We start from the raw sequence: 17,430 nt of genomic DNA on the forward strand, positions 1-17,430 counted from the left end.
AACTACGAAAAAGAAATTTAACGCCAGGATCAGTTACATAAACAGCAAGGGGGTAGAAAGAGAGCGAAATGGCTAGAAATAGAACAGCAGTTAAAGGACGAAGAAGTAGGTGTGTACGCTCTATGCGAGACACATCTGAGGGATCTAGAAGATCCACCTTTCTTCGATGGCTATGTCTGGGAAGGGTGCAACAGAACAACAACGGAGAAGAAGGGAGGAGGAGTAGGTATGCTGATACATCAAGGAACAAATTGGCAAAGAATAAAATCAACTTGCAAATAATATGTCTGGGTATCAGGTACAATAGCTGGCAAAAGGGCATGGCTAGGGGTAGTTTATTTAGGGACCGGGGACAAATGCAGGCAAGAAAACAAGGATCTAGCTAAGTGCCTCAATGACGATATAAAGCAGATTGGAGACGGTGTCGATATTATTTTGCTCGGAGACATGAACGGCCACTTCGAGCATCTGGATGGATACACAGATTGTAACGGGATGTTAATGCTAGACTTTTGTTAGCGGCACAACCTAGTTACTGTCAATAGAGAAACTAAATGTGAGGGACAAATCATGTGGGAATCCCGTAACAGGCAAACAACCATTGACTACTGTCTAATGTCGCAGGGCATCTATAGCAAGCTCGCAATAATGGAAATAGACGAAGAGGGGAAGTACAGCCTAAGAAGTGATCATAAACGTATTAGTCTACAGTTGGGAGCCCTAGTCAAAAGAGAAATGCAGCGAAGTCAAAAAGACAACGCAAAATTAACCGATGAACAAATAGCGCTAATATCAGCCGATATAGAAGAAGTAATCGAGAAACGCCCCATGGAAAAGTGGGATTATAATCAGTTAGAACTGCTCATCGCTACAAAAATGAAACAAGTGAAAGGAGTAAACCGCTGGAGAGGAAAGAGGAAGCCACGAAGCTGGTGGAATATGGAAATTAAGGAGGTCATCGAACAACGACGGTTGGCTTCAAGGGAACACAGAGAAGCAAAGAGGGCGCAGTTATCTGAAGTGGAGATAGGCGAAAAATGGGAATCTTATCGACAAAAGAAACAGCAAGTTCATATCCCAGTCCAGGCTAAAATGAAGCAGTCCTCTGATAAATGGCTGGCTGAAGTTCGCGATGCAAATAAAGGGGGGCCAAGAAAATTCAGGAACCATATAAGCTGGTTGGGAAAAACAAATCAAAGAACGCAGGAACAGATTATAGATGCTGAGGGAAAATGTTTAGAGGGAGACGATGCTGTGAACTACATTACGTCAATTATAGCTGCGTCTTTTAGCAACAACAATGGTATAATGTCCCCAAGTGAGGCGGCAACACCGGACAGCACAATAGAGAACAGCTTAGAACTAACTAGTCTTAACTGGGAAAAGGCGGAAGCGAATATTCCTAAAACCACATCCGCAGGGATAGACGAAATTATAATTAAGCTGATTACTGAACTTGGCCCAAGAAACAAGGAAGCGCTGATAAAAGCATTGGAGACAGTCATAACAAATCAGCAAATTCCGCACAGCTGGAGACAGAGTAAAATGAATTTGATATATAAAGGGAAAGGAGATAAGATGAACATAAAATCCTTCCGTCCGATTACAATAGCATCTGTTATGTACAGGCTGGAAATGCAGGCGGTGAAATTAAAAATGCAGTCATGGGTAGAAAGTAATAGGATACTCGGAGAACTTCAGAATGGGTTCAGAAGGGGTAGGCGCTTAGATGATAGCCTGTTCGTGCTTACCCAATGCATAGAAATAGTTAAGGCGGAAAACAGACCTCTGTTTTTAGCCTTTCTGGACATAAGCGGTGCATACGATAACGTGAACAGAGAACTCCTGTGGAGCATATTGAAAGATTTAGGTATTGGTGATGAGGTAATCGATTTTCTACAGGAAATCTACCGAGATAATAAAGTTGAAATTACATGGGAAGGGGAAAAAAGTACGACAACTGTGGGGGTGCACAAAGGATTAAGACAAGGTTGTCCTCTATCACCGCTGCTGTTCTTGCTTTACGTGATAAATATGGAAAGAAGGCTAGAAGAAAGTAATCTGGGTTATAATCTGTCGTACAGATTAGGCGGAAATGTAGTTGAGCAGCGACTCCCGGGTTTAATTTATGCGGACGATATTGTACTGTTAGCAGATAGCCAGGAAGATTTACGAACTTTGGTTAATTGCTGTGGAGACGAAGGAGACGCTCTATGATTCAGTTTTAGCGCAACTAAATCAGGTGTGATGATTTTTAACGATACAACTGATCAGGTGCTTACAATGCAAGGCCACGAAATACCCAAAGTGGCCGAATACAAATACCTCGGGATAAGGCTGAACGAAGGGCAGATATACACGGAAAAGCATGAACAGGCTCTTAGGGCAAAAGGACGAAGAGATGCCGGGATAATGAAACATAGGGCATTATGGGGGTACAACAAATATGAAGTAAACACCCAAAAGTAAACAAATTTGGTTACAAGGAACCGTAATGCTTAGATCCGCAGCCATTGATGTGGTAGATACTGTCAAGGTGTTAGGGGTATATTTTAATTCAACTTTACAATGGAATAATCATGTAAATAGTATAATCAGCAAACTGAGCTGCATAACTGGAATTTTAAATCGCAACCGCTATACTCTTCCAAAAAAAGTTAAACTAATGGTCTATAACGCTCTCTTTGTCTCCCACCTAAACTACTCTCATTTAGTCTGGGGAACAACAACAAAAACTAATCTGTTGAAGCTTGAAAGGCTACAGAAAAAAATAGTACGAATAATTGAAAACGTTGAATACACAGCACCTTCTTCACATATCTTTGCTTCGCTTAATTTATTAAAAGTAAGAAATATATACGAATACAAATTATGCAGGCAGTACCGTTTAAGCGTCCAACGAAAGAGTACAGTTTTTACTGAAATGGCAGAATTAAGGCCCAATTATCCCACCTACAGCACCAGATCTCCAGAACGATGGAAAATTCCAAAATGTCGCACTGCCTATGGACAACAAACACTCCGGTATAATCTTCCGCGATTATTGAATGCTGCAGAAAAAGAAGCCGCTGATGTATCCAATATGTCTCTTCCAAATATGTACAAATATTTTGCTACTCATACTTTTCTTTTTTTGTGTGAATGAACGCACAGATCTATCCTTATGTTCAATTGTTTATGTTCGACTGTTTATTGTTCGACTGTTTATTGCCCCACTCTGCTGCTGTATACACTGTAAGGGGGCGGAGGATTTTTCAAGCCGCAAATGTAAGGCTTTTCCCTCCGCCTCCTTCCACTTCTTTGTGGAGAATAAAACTTGTATGTATGTATGTAAGTACTAAGAGGTATTTGAAAAGGAATAATCGTGCCGGGACTTTCGGCAATGCGGTTCTGTGCTTAAGGGCAGAAGTTCAGTCGATATTAGACGTAAATCAGAGAGCTGTTGGAAGATTAGCACTGGGTGCCCACGGCAAAACCACAAACGAGGCAGTACAAGGGGATATGGGCTGGGCGTCGTTCGAAGCACGGGAAGCTAAGAGCAAAATATTATATGAAGAATGCCTGAGGAAACTGGACGATAACAGGTGGGCAGCTAAGGTATTTAAATATTTGTACAGAAAGAACGTTGACTTACAGTGGCGGAAAAGAACTAGAAAACTAACCAGTACGTATGCCGGTCATGAGGACGGAGAAAGAAAGAGCATTAAACGACAGGTTAAAAACGCGGGAGTTAAAAATTGGATGACTTCAATGGAAAAGAAACATAGTGTAGAACTATATCGATACTGGAAAAGTCAGATCAGGAAAGAATTTTTCTATGATAACTCAAGAGGCAGTGCCCTACTTTTTGAAGCTAGGTCAGGATGTCTTAGAACCCGCAGCTACAAAAAGAAATTTAACGAAGAAGATGACACATGTGCAGTGTGTGGTAGATCTGACACGGGCGGCGGTGACACGGGCGGCGGCGGCGGTGGTGAAAGGACGCTTGGCTTATCTGCTCTTTTTTGCTTATCCAGACTTCCCCTGCAACTGCTGCCCTGGCTGCAACACTGCGCCCTGCTTGACGTCATCCAACCCGTGATCCACCCACCAAGTGTTGTCGCGTTTCCTGTGCCGGAATTACAGCTGGACACACGGGCGGCGGCGGCGGTGGCGAAAGGACGCTTGGCTTATCTGCTCTTTTTTGCTTATCCAGGTGGGTTTCCAACTTCTGGGCAGGAGGTGCCTGATCGTGCCTTGGAATCGTCGTGCCTGCTGCTGTTTTCCGAGGCAACGGTTCCTTTTCTACGTGTTGTTCAGCGTGAAATTTCTTCACCCTCCAGACTTCCCCTGCAACTGCTGCCCTGGCTGCAACACTGCGCCCTGCTTGACGTCATCCAACCCGTGATCCACCCACCAAGTGTTGTCGCGTTTCCTGTGCCGGAATTACAGCAGGACACACGGGCGGCGGCGGCGGTGGCGAAAGGACGCTTGGCTTATCTGCTCTTTTTTGCTTATCCAGGTGGGTTTCCAACTTCTGGGCAGGAGGTGCCTGATCGTGCCTTGGAATCGTCGTGCCTGCTGCTGTTTTCCGAGGCAACGGTTCCTTTTCTACGTGTTGTTCAGCGTGAAATTTCTTCACCCTCCAGACTTCCCCTGCAACTGCTGCCCTGGCTGCAACACTGCGCCCTGCTTGACGTCATCCAACCCGTGATCCACCCACCAAGTGTTGTCGCGTTTCCTGTGCCGGAATTACAGCAGGACACACGGGCGGCGGCGGCGGTGGCGAAAGGACGCTTGGCTTATCTGCTCTTTTTTGCTTATCCAGGTGGGTTTCCAACTTCTGGGCAGGAGGTGCCTGATCGTGCCTTGGAATCGTCGTGCCTGCTGCTGTTTTCCGAGGCAACGGCTCCTATTCTACGTGTTGTTCAGCGTGAAATTTCTTCACCCTCCAGACTTCCCCTGCAACTGCTGCCCTGGCTGCAACACTGCGTCCTGCTTGACGTCATCCAACCCGTAATCCACCCACCAAGTGTTGTCGCGTTTCCTGTGCTGGAATTACAGCTGGACACACGGGCGGCGGCGGCGGTGGCGAAAGGACGCTTGGCTTATCTGCTCTTTTTTGCTTATCCAGGTGGGTTTCCAACTTCTGGGCAGGAGGTGCCTGATCGTGCCTTGGAATCGTCGTGCCTGCTGCTGTTTTCCGAGGCAACGGTTCCTTTTCTACGTGTTGTTCAGCGTGAAATTTCTTCACCCTCCAGACTTCCCCTGCAACTGCTGCCCTGGCTGCAACACTGCGCCCTGCTTGACGTCATCCAACCCGTGATCCACCCACCAAGTGTTGTCGCGTTTCCTGTGCCGGAATTACAGCTGGACACACGGGCGGCGGCGGCGGTGGCGAAAGGACGCTTGGCTTATCTGCTCTTTTTTGCTTATCCAGGTGGGTTTCCAACTTCTGGGCAGGAGGTGCCTGATCGTGCCTTGGAATCGTCGTGCCTGCTGCTGTTTTCCGAGGCAACGGTTCCTTTTCTACGTGTTGTTCAGCGTGAAATTTCTTCACCCTCCAGACTTCCCCTGCAACTGCTGCCCTGGCTGCAACACTGCGCCCTGCTTGACGTCATCCAACCCGTGATCCACCCACCAAGTGTTGTCGCGTTTCCTGTGCCGGAATTACAGCAGGACACACGGGCGGCGGCGGCGGTGGCGAAAGGACGCTTGGCTTATCTGCTCTTTTTTGCTTATCCAGGTGGGTTTCCAACTTCTGGGCAGGAGGTGCCTGATCGTGCCTTGGAATCGTCGTGCCTGCTGCTGTTTTCCGAGGCAACGGTTCCTTTTCTACGTGTTGTTCAGCGTGAAATTTCTTCACCCTCCAGACTTCCCCTGCAACTGCTGCCCTGGCTGCAACACTGCGCCCTGCTTGACGTCATCCAACCCGTGATCCACCCACCAAGTGTTGTCGCGTTTCCTGTGCCGGAATTACAGCAGGACACACGGGCGGCGGCGGCGGTGGCGAAAGGACGCTTGGCTTATCTGCTCTTTTTTGCTTATCCAGGTGGGTTTCCAACTTCTGGGCAGGAGGTGCCTGATCGTGCCTTGGAATCGTCGTGCCTGCTGCTGTTTTCCGAGGCAACGGTTCCTTTTCTACGTGTTGTTCAGCGTGAAATTTCTTCACCCTCCAGACTTCCCCTGCAACTGCTGCCCTGGCTGCAACACTGCGCCCTGCTTGACGTCATCCAACCCGTGATCCACCCACCAAGTGTTGTCGCGTTTCCTGTGCCGGAATTACAGCAGGACACACGGGCGGCGGCGGCGGTGGCGAAAGGACGCTTGGCTTATCTGCTCTTTTTTGCTTATCCAGGTGGGTTTCCAACTTCTGGGCAGGAGGTGCGTTGGAATCGTCGTGCCTGCTGCTGTTTTCCGAGGCAACGGTTCCTTTTCTACGTGTTGTTCAGCGTGAAATTTCTTCACCCTCCAGACTTCCCCTGCAACTGCTGCCCTGGCTGCAACACTGCGCCCTGCTTGACGTCATCCAACCCGTGATCCACCCACCAAGTGTTGTCGCGTTTCCTGTGCCGGAATTACAGCAGGACACACGGGCGGCGGCGGCGGTGGCGAAAGGACGCTTGGCTTATCTGCTCTTTTTTGCTTATCCAGGTGGGTTTCCAACTTCTGGGCAGGAGGTGCCTGATCGTGCCTTGGAATCGTCGTGCCTGCTGCTGTTTTCCGAGGCAACGGTTCCTTTTCTACGTGTTGTTCAGCGTGAAATTTCTTCACCCTCCAGACTTCCCCTGCAACTGCTGCCCTGGCTGCAACACTGCGCCCTGCTTGACGTCATCCAACCCGTGATCCACCCACCAAGTGTTGTCGCGTTTCCTGTGCCGGAATTACAGCAGGACACACGGGCGGCGGCGGCGGTGGCGAAAGGACGCTTGGCTTATCTGCTCTTTTTTGCTTATCCAGGTTGGTAAAATTCACTTACTCGTTGCTTAACGCTGCGTTACTGCTACCGCCGTTGCCACCGTGTTCCGTACTTTGCTCAGTGGTATGTGCTCTATATATCTTTGCTGTACTGTGTGATACCTCGGGCTTCTGGTCCACGAGTCATGGCAGACACTTGCCAGTCCTGCAATGAGTCCCTGTCAGATGACGGCCAATTCCTGATGTGCAGCGAATGTGAGTCCTCCTATCATATTGGTAGTTGTTCTGGCTGGTCGGAGTCAACATTTAAGGCCAAAGGAGAGAGCGGCCGCAGAGCATGGCGATGCGTGGCATGCCGTCCATCTAAAGCTAAAAGTGGGGACAAAGGGAACATGGACTCTGAGCTAACTGTTTGCCTGGCAGATATAACTCGAAGGCTTGATGCTCTAGCAGGATTGCCTGCTCAGGTTGGGGAAATTAAGGACTCCATCGAGTTATTGTCCCAGAAGTACGACGATATCCTGAATCGACAAGTTAAACAAGAGAAAGACATTAGTAACTTGAACAGACGTGTAGACAAATTAGAGGCTGTATGTACTTCAAGTGACGTTCACCAACTGAAAGCGACTGTCAATGATTTGGAATTTCGTAGCAAGAAATTGAACGTAGAAGTTCATGGCATCCAAGCTACGCCAAATGAGGACTTGATGTGCAAGTTGAATGCTGTGGCTAAGACTGTTAACCTGCCAGAGCTCACGGCAAATGACATTGGCGCTATTCACAGGCTTCCTTCCAAACCAAACAAAACGCCTGGAATTCTTGTTAGGTTTGCCCAGCAGTCAACTCGAGATAAATGGCTGGAAAAGCGTAAAGCCCTCAGAAATGGTTCATCTGGAGTCTCGATCACTGAAAACATGACACACCAAAACAGAGAGCTGCTCCGTCGCGCTAAGGAATTCGCAGAGGACAATGACTACCGATTTTCATGGCACTGCAATGGCAAGATCTTAGTGAGGAAAAGAGAAGGCGATAGTGCCGTTGTCATTCGTTGCGTGGCTGACCTTGATAAGCTGTGACATAGTTCAACCTGAAAAAGCCTTCCGTTTATCTCTGTTTTTGCTCCGATCATGCTTGATCCTTCGACTGCGCAGGTAGACGTTGCAAACCTTAAATACTTTTGCGATACTAGTTTTCAGAATTGTCTTAGTTGTGTTCATTTTAACTTGAGGTCTGGTAGAAATAAGCAGGATGCACTTGACTATTTTTTCGGCGAAGCGCAAATACGCTTTAATGTCATGATGTTTTCAGAAACATGGTTTGCCTCGGAAGAGGATGTGTTTACACCTCCGACGTATAAATCTTATTACATGAACCGCACAGGCAAAAGGGGTGGTGGCGTAGCAATGCTAATCTCTAACTCGATGGATTCTGAACTAATGTCAGAATTCAGCTGTATCACTCCTTTTTACGAAACGCTTGCCATTAGATGTGGTACTTCTGTTTTTTGTGTTTGTTATCGCCCGCCTTCAAATGACGTTCGTCTGTTCTTGCGTTTTTTAGACTCTTTCTTAGAATTTGTCAGTGAAAGAAAATATACATTAATTCTAGGTGGTGATCTGAACATTGACATGTTACAGAATAGCAGGGTTAAATTAGAACTAGAATCATTATTAAGCTCTCACTCCTGTCAAAACTTTATAACGTCTCCTACACGAATAACTACACAATCAACTACACTTTTAGATCTGTTTGTCACCAATATTGATCCTTCCCTTGTTAGAGCTGGCACTTTGATTTACGATGTCAGCGACCACTCGCCTATATTTATGTTTGTCAGTCAAGTTGTTAACACGCCTACACGAATGCGCTCTGAATTTTCATACAGACGCATTACTCCTGATACGCTCTCCGCTTTTAGAGACTGCTTAAGCAGAGAAAACTGGAACGATGTGTTCGCAGTGAGCGATCCTAACTTAGCGTATGAGTTATTTATGAGCAAGTTCTCTAAGGTATACCTTGCGTGTTTTCCTATCAAGACGTTTAGAATTTGTAAGAAAAGTAGGAAGCCTTGGGTGGATAAAGAGTGCCTCAAGCTTATTAAAAAACGGGACCAGTTGTTTAAGGCATTTATAGAGAGTAAGTCCCTTGAAGCCCTCAAAGTGTTTAAGAAGTACAGGAATTCAGTCACAAAACATCTTCGTAATGCAAAAAAGCAATATTACTCTAACCTGTTCGAAGCAACACAAGGACGCACAAACAACGTTTGGAAGGCACTAAACACTGTATTTGGTAATGATTCAGAAGCGGTAACCACAATCGTAAAAGATGGCATAGAACTTCAAGGCACTAAGTTAGCTGACGCATTTAATGACTTCTTTTTATCAATCGGTGGTGCTACCAGTAGAAACCCTGATTTAAGATATATGAAGGAGCGAAGTAATCCAACTATATTTTTAGACCCAGTCACTAATAGTGAGCTTGTAGCGACATTTTTAACCCTAAGCAATAGTAGAGCTGCTGACGCGGACGATATTCAAGTGAAACCTGTAAAATTTGCCATTGATGTATTAGCACCTTGTCTTACCCACATTTTTAATATGTGTTTGTCCACAGGATGCTTTCCTCAAAAAATGCAGCGAGCAAAAGTGACAGTTGTGTTTAAGAAGGGAAATAGAAATGACATGTCAAACTACCGCCCCATATCCGTTTTACCTGTATTCTCCAAAGGTTTAGAGAAAATAATTCTGAAACGCTTGACCTCTTTCACTGAACGTTACAACTTAATAACGTCTGCTCAGTTTGGCTTCCGCAGGAACAAATCTACGGAACTCGCACTGCTGGCCCAAAAGGAGTTCATTCTCGAAAACTTTGAGTGTAAAAATATGGCACTTGGGCTGTTTCTGGACTTTTCCAAAGCCTTTGACCTCATTAATCATGAAATTCTCCTTCAAAAACTCGATCACTACGGCATAAGAGGCATTTCGCATCAATTAATATCGTCTTACTTACAATACCGTACTCAGTTTGTCGTCATTGAAGGAAAACACTCCACATCAAAGTCAATCAAAACAGGTGTCCCACAGGGAAGCATCCTGGGACCATTTCTTTTCATTCTTTATATTAACGAGATAGTTCGCGTTGATACAACGGCACATTACATAATCTATGCTGACGACACAAGTTTATTCTTTTCAGGCAAATCGTGTGTTGATCTAGGTATCCGAGCGAATAGAATGTTGTCCGAGATTAATGCCTGGACTCAAATTAACTGCCTAAAGCTAAACATTAATAAAACGAAGGCTATTTTATTTCACCCCCGACACACACATGTCCAGCGACCTTCCATTTTTTAAATAACACTGAAATTGAAGTGGTAAAGAGCTTTAAATCACTGGGCGTGTATTTCTCAGAAAACATGACATGGGATGATCACGTAAACTATATCGTTGGTAAGCTATCCAGGACAGCTGGCGTTATGCGCCGTTACTGCTACAATTTTCCGATACCTGTTAACATGCTCATATATAACTCTTTATTTTCCTCTTTATTTGATTACGCGTTTTCTGTATGGGCAACAACAACAGCTGGAAACATTAGCAAACTTACTGTCTTGCAAAAAAGGGCTTTACGCCTCGCCTGTAAAGTTCCACATCGCTTCCACACAGCAGGCCTATTCAAGAAGTACCACATAATACAAGTTTCATCCATGAACGATCACAGACTGTGCCGCTTATATAAACTCAGTTTAATAAAAAATAATGATGGCATCACTAGCCTAGCAAGGCTAGAGAAAAACATTTCTGCTTATAATGTGCGCCATCCTGAGATGTGCTTATAGAAACCCTATCGACATGCCCCGTCCACCAAGAGGTCAACGACCCCGGCAGATCGAGGACTACGTAGCCCAGCAGCGCATGGCGACAATTCCCCAGCGGCAGTCTCGGTCTCCATCACCACGCCGACCTTCGCCACAGCCCCAAAGCTCCTCCTGGATGGCGCAGAGACGGTCGCCAAGTCCCCGCCGGGAAAACTAAAGAGAGCGACCTCAGGGGGCGAGGCCGCTGGCAATCGATGCGAGCAAGACCCCCGACAACGCGAACAGCAACCGACCGCGATTTAAAGGCAACGACTGCAGTACCTGAACTCGGAGATCGATTCTCGTTGGATATACCCGTGCTTCTCGATGGCTATAAGGTTAGTGCTTTGGTGGACACTGGCGCTGATTTCTCGATTTTAAGCGGAAAGCTAGCGGCGCTTCTTAAAAAAGTAATGACGTCATGGTCCGGCACGCAGATTCGCACGGCTGGCGGACATGTCGTAACTCCGCTTGGCCTATGCACAGCAAGAGTCCAAATTCGCAGCTCCACATTTGTTGTCAGCTGCCTAGTTCTACCTGACTGCTCCCGTGACTGTATCCTTGGCGTTGATTTTCTCCGGGAGTATGGAGCTATTATTGACCTCCGAAAGCGCACTGTCACATTTTCTACCGAGAAAGCTGATGTTTCCTCCGAGGACTGTCAACGCCGCGCCGCCCTTCGAATATCCGCCGAGAGCGTTTGGATTCCGCCACGCGCCAGTGTTTTTGTGAGTGTTCACTGCGACGGACTACGTGAAGGGACAGCGGTCGCAGAAGGCAACCTGTCCCTTTTGCTCACCCACGGCATCTGCTCAGCGCGAAGTCTCATCCATCTCCGCGACGGCTGCTCTGAGCTCCTGGTGACTAATTTCTCTAACGAGCCCCGGCACCTTTTTCGTGCTACTGCCATCGCATTCGCCGACCCCTTAGCGGAGGTTTCTGAATGTTTCGCGTTCGAAGCTGTTAGACCTGTGCGCCCATCCCTTGACATCAGCCCGGACCTTTCGGCGACTCAACAGCGAGAACTACGTGCCCTCCTACTCGAATACGCTACCTGTTTCGCTTCTTCGTCGAAAGTCCGGCAAACGGCTCTTCTCAAGCACCGCATCATTACGCCCGACGATGCCCGCCCTATCCATCAGCACCCGTACCGTATCTCACCGAAGGAGCGCGAGGCGATCCAAACGCAGGTGAAGGAGATGCTTTCAGATGGAATAATTCAACCTTCCAGCAGCCCCTGGTCTTCACCTGTCGTGCTGGTGAAGAAAAAGGATGGGACACTCCGCTTCTGCGTGGATTATCGAAATCTGAACAACATCACTAAAAAAGACGTCTACACGCTGCCTCGTATCGACGACTCGCTAGACAGACTTCGTCACGCCCAGTACTTCTCCTCCATTGATTTAAAGAGTGGGTACTGGCAGATAGAGGTCGACGAGCGGGACCGCGAAAAAACGGCGTTCGTGACACCCGACGGACTGTACGAATTTAAAGTGCTACCTTTTGGGCTATGTTCAGCGCCGGCAACTTTCCAGCGGATGATGGATACCGTTCTCGCTGGACTAAAATGGCAAACTTGTTTGGTTTATCTCGATGATGTCGTCGTATTTTCCGAAACCTTTGCCGAACACCTTGACCGCCTGAGGACTGTATTAGATGCCCTCCGATCGGCCGATTTAACGCTAAAGCCAGAGAAGTGCCACTTTGGGTACAAAGAGTTGAAGTTTCTCGGTCACCTCGTGAGTGCCGATGACGTTAAGCCCGACCCCGAGAAAACTGCTGCCGTCGCCAACTTTCCTGTTCCTGCAACAAAGAAAAGTGTGCAACGTTTTTTAAGGCGGAAGCCTTTAATGTCTCATCGTTGTAAGCAGCAGTTGTCGACAGAAAATGTCACGCTTTTCAATTGGTGGAAACGGTCGTGACGTCACAGTGCGCGAATTTCAAACGGGGCCAATTGCACTTTGGCTAGTAACCATACAACCAATTGAAGGGATCGTATAGTGATCCTCCAAGTAAGTGGGACTGAGCTTAGTTAATTGCTTAATTACCCATTTAGTCTAATTAGCTTTACTAGTCAGGCCATATAAATAAATAAAAGCGATTAAGAAATTGGTCGAGCTCAGGAATCGAACCCCGGTCTTCGGCGTGAGAGACGAGCACGCTATCCACTCCGCCATGCCTGCTCGATGGTTTGGAATGAACAAAGGCGCGTCTAGTGAATACGGTGTCTTCACTCACTGCCATCCTCCTCCCTTCCCTTCCGGCGAGGTTTAGGTGTCCACCGACAAATGAGAGACATATACATTTCCTTTCCTCAAAAACCAATTTACCGACGAGCGAGGCGTAGAACCGAATGGGCGATACCGTTCTATGGACTCCTTGGCAGCGTTGCAAGACGCTGTCGCGTTCCACTCTTAGGGGCAAAGCTTAACATCTTAACCACACATCAGTGACCACACTTTAGGTCAAAAAAGTGCCCCCTGAATTTTGACGGGTGTCCACCGAGATATGTGAGACAGTTACTGCGTAATTTCTTTTCCTCAAACACAATTTTCATTTTCTTCATTACGGCTTCTCTTTATCTATCTTCTTTCACTCCCACCTCCCTTCCTCTACAGTGCGGTTCAGGTGTCCACCGAGATGACAGAGAATTACTGCGCCATTTCCTTTCCTCAAAAAGCGTTGCGTTCAAAGTGCAACGCATCGCGCCGAACGGGTGGTGGCGTTCCGTGGACTCCCTGGCAGCGCTACAACGCGCTGTCGCGTTCCACTCATAAAGGCGAAGCTTAAGCGTCATTAATTAGCATTTAATTAGTATTCAGGCATTAATCAGCAATTAACAATTAATTAGTGATTTGCCATCACTTAGTAATTAGTACTCAAATATATGTGACGCCACCAGTGCCACAGAACCAGTGAAGGTGGTGCGGAAAACGCTTCCGCCTCTACCCACTTTAGACAGTCAAAGTGCCCCCTGAATTTTTTGGGTTCATAGTGATGATTCAACAGCGCAAACACACACAGACCAAGAAGGAGACAAGACACACACAGCGCTGAACTTACAACTGATTTTTTATTAGGAAGAAGCATGTCATAATATACACACACGAAAACAACACACAAGAAAAAACAGCGCACATGCGCAATGTCAACAATCTCATAGTACTAAAAAAGGTAAAAACCGCTTTAGAAGCACGTGTGTATCCACAGAACCGCTATCCACTGTGTAGCATTTTCATTTCCCTAACAGATAATGTTACAGATGGCGCACTCACGCACCCTTTATCTTTCCTGTTAATGTGAAAGGCTTGGTATCCTTGGTATCCTCGGGCACTTGGTATCCTCGGGCACGACAAACGTGTTCCAACTATGGCGGCCGCACGTATGCAGCGCTGGGCTATAACGCTTGCAGCTTACAGATACCGACTGAAGTCTAGGAAGGGAAAAAATGCAGAAGTGGCCGACGCCTTGTCAAGATTGCCCCAGCCGGTACCCGCGAAATACGAGGCATCCGAATGTCTGTCAGTGTTTCAATGCCTTCCGCTGACAGCTGTCGAGATAGCAAAAGCCTCAGAGAGAAGCTTAACGCTGAGCCGGGTGGCACACTTCACGTTGAACGGGTGGCCTAGAGATTGTGCAGACGATTTAAAAGCTTTCTATGTTCGCCGTGACGAACTATCGCTGGAGCAGGGGTGCGTAACCTGGGGTGTAAGAGTTGTAGTTCCGGAGCAACTGAGGGAACGTGTGCTAACCATGCTACATGAGGAGCACCCGGGGACCAGCCGCATGAAAATGCTCGCGCGAAGTTTTGTCTGGTGGCCCGGGATCGATTTAGCGATTGAACAGTACGTGCAGCGATGCAAAATCTGCCAAGCAGTTCAACCTGCGTCCCGGCCGGTCCCTCTCCACCCTTGGCCATACCACGCGCACAGCTGGTCACGCGTGCATGTGGATTTTGCACAGAAAGAAAGAAAAGTGTTCCTCGTACTGGTAGACTCGTTCTCAAAATGGATTGAAGTATGGCCAATGCCCTCAACGTCTGCATTAAAAACCATTGAGAAGATTAGGGGTGTTTTTGCCGCTTACGGCTTGCCTGATGTATTGGTGAGCGACAACGGGCCACAGTTTACGTCAGCGGAGTTCACTGACTTCCTGAGCACCAACGGCGTAAAACACGTGCGTACCCCGCCTTATCATGCCGCATCCAATGGGGCTGCAGAAAGAACTGTACAAACCGTGAAAAATGCTTTGCTGAAGCAGGTACTTGAAAGCGAGGCATCACATACGAAGCTGACGATTCAAGAAAGCATTGACAGCTTCCTCATGGCTTATCGTAACACACCAAGTAGTGTGCCGGGCAAATCACCCGCTGAACTTTTTTTGAAGCGTCAGCCACGCGTCAAACTTTCTTTGCTCAAGCCTAATTTTGCAAAGACCATGCAACACAAACAGGAGCAGTTAAAGGCACAACACGATTTGGTTCGTGGGCAAGAGCGCGAGTTTGTTGTGGGCGACCGTGTGTTTGTGAAAACTGTGCGCGGTGAAAGTGTTGCCTGGGAAGAAGGTGTGGTGTCCCAGGTTGTCAGTGCTGTGACATACGTGGTGCAAGTGCGCGATGGATTGCGCTTCACGCATGCCGATCACCTGCGTCCTCTGCACGCCGACCCCAGCTCTACTCCTCCGCCCAAGAATGTGGGTGCTAAGACAACCCGACCGGTGGAAGTGTCCTCATCCCTGCCTGACACGGACTTGTCACTGTCGCCATCGGAGCCCGCCAGTGGCGCAGCTGACGCGCCGGACGGATCAACCCAGCCGGCCACGGTGGAGCCTGCTCCGCAGGAGCAGTCCGAGGCTCCCTTGGCCAACGCGCCAACACTATCTGCGCCAACACTATCTGCACCACCAGGGGAGGAGCCAGCGCTGCGTAGAAGTGCTCGCGTGCGAAGACAACCAGACTGGTATCGACCCCAGAACTTTTGAGTGATGGCTTGTAAATAAATTAAGCGGGAAAGAGTGTGATAACGCAGCAAGTCGGCCGACACGCCCACATGTGTATCTGGCGCGACCATCGCTGAGCGTGAACCGTGTGACGTCACCTATGAGTATATATGTACGCCTGCTTGGAATAAAGCGATCCCATTTCCCTGGCATGCCTTGGTCTTGACGTTATTTTGAATTCAATTCAATGCAATGTTTATTTCCCAACTCTAGGTTGGGGGGCACCTCAGCGAAAAAGCAGTTTCTCACTGCTTGAGAGTGCCGAGGGCCCTCGCATACATCAGCAGGCGACAGTTTTAGCAGGAAGCTGCTTTACATGGAACATATTACAGGCATAAACACAAGCATAAACACAGGTATAAACACAGGTATAAACACAGGTATAAACACAGGTATAAACACAGGTATAAACACAGGTATAAACACAGGTATAAACACAGGTATAAACACAAGTATAAACGCAGGTATAAACGCAGGTATAAACGCAGGTATAAACGCAGGTATAAACGCAGGTATAAACGCAGGTATAAACGCAGGTATAAAGAATAGATATGTGGTTACCGAAATAACAGTGCAACCTGATGGTATTACCAGAGGGATACAATCAAAGCATCAAAAGGATTGTTTCAACGTTTCATGAAATATTCGCGAAATTGTCTCCGTGTAAAAGTAGTGAAATCAGCACGCAGTTTTTCATGTTTTTTCAGCACAAAGGGAACCTGGTATGTAAGTGATTGAAGTAAGTATCCCGTGCGACGATGTGGTAGAAACCACATATCTGAAGCACGGGTTCGGGGATCACTTCTTTGACTAGTTAAGCAAGAAGAAGCGGTTAAAAATGCTTTAAAATCTTCACTTGAGAAGAACAACGAGTAGACTAAGCGGAATTCAAAGACAGTCATCACATGATAATGCCAAAATCTGCAAATAACTGGCCGGTTGCATGTAGTGGTGGGAGATTGCCAATGTAGCGCAAAGCTTTCTTTTGCAAACGATGAAGAATGCACAGATTCTTAAAGGGGCTGCGAAACACTGCCTGGGCGAATACCGGCTATAATTCAGGTGGGTTCTTTATGTCACACAGATGCTGACTTAAAAAGAATTACAGGAATCGATGCACAGGAACCGGAGTTATTCAGTGAAGAAATTTCAAAATACAAGCAAACAAAACGCTGCCCTCAACTCGATTTTGGCGGGGCTTCCCACTCCTATTTCGCTCTCCCAATGACGGCACCTGGCGCAACCAATCAAAACAGCCAGCCAGAGCACGTCGCGGAAGTTTGTACTCCATGGTTGCCTGCTCTCTGTGAGACTGGCAGCGTTGTTTCTATGCCAGAGCGCCCCTGGTGGTGTATTTTTATTTTACTTGCTTTGCAGGGCTTTTATCTAAGACAAACAAATTGTTCTTGTTGATCTAATATAGAACGCAGACAGGTGACAAAATGTGTCTCTATTTATTCACACAATTTGCAGGATATTTACTGTTTGTCCGGTCATCAAGCTCGCGCCAGGTGATGTCATATCCGCTGGTAAAAACCCGCCACTGTGTGGCGACCATGAAGTTGTTTTTGGGAGGACATTAAAATATTAAAAAACGAAATGTACGCGGTATTACCGACGCTAATAGCACCATTATAACTCACTGTATGCAATCAACAGGCAAAACGGTTAACTAAGAT

The sequence above is a fragment of the Amblyomma mixtum genome, chromosome 10 (assembly GCF_055824585.1).
Source record: "Amblyomma mixtum isolate Tamu chromosome 10, ASM5582458v1, whole genome shotgun sequence".
NCBI classification, from domain to species: Eukaryota; Metazoa; Arthropoda; class Arachnida; order Ixodida; family Ixodidae; genus Amblyomma; species Amblyomma mixtum.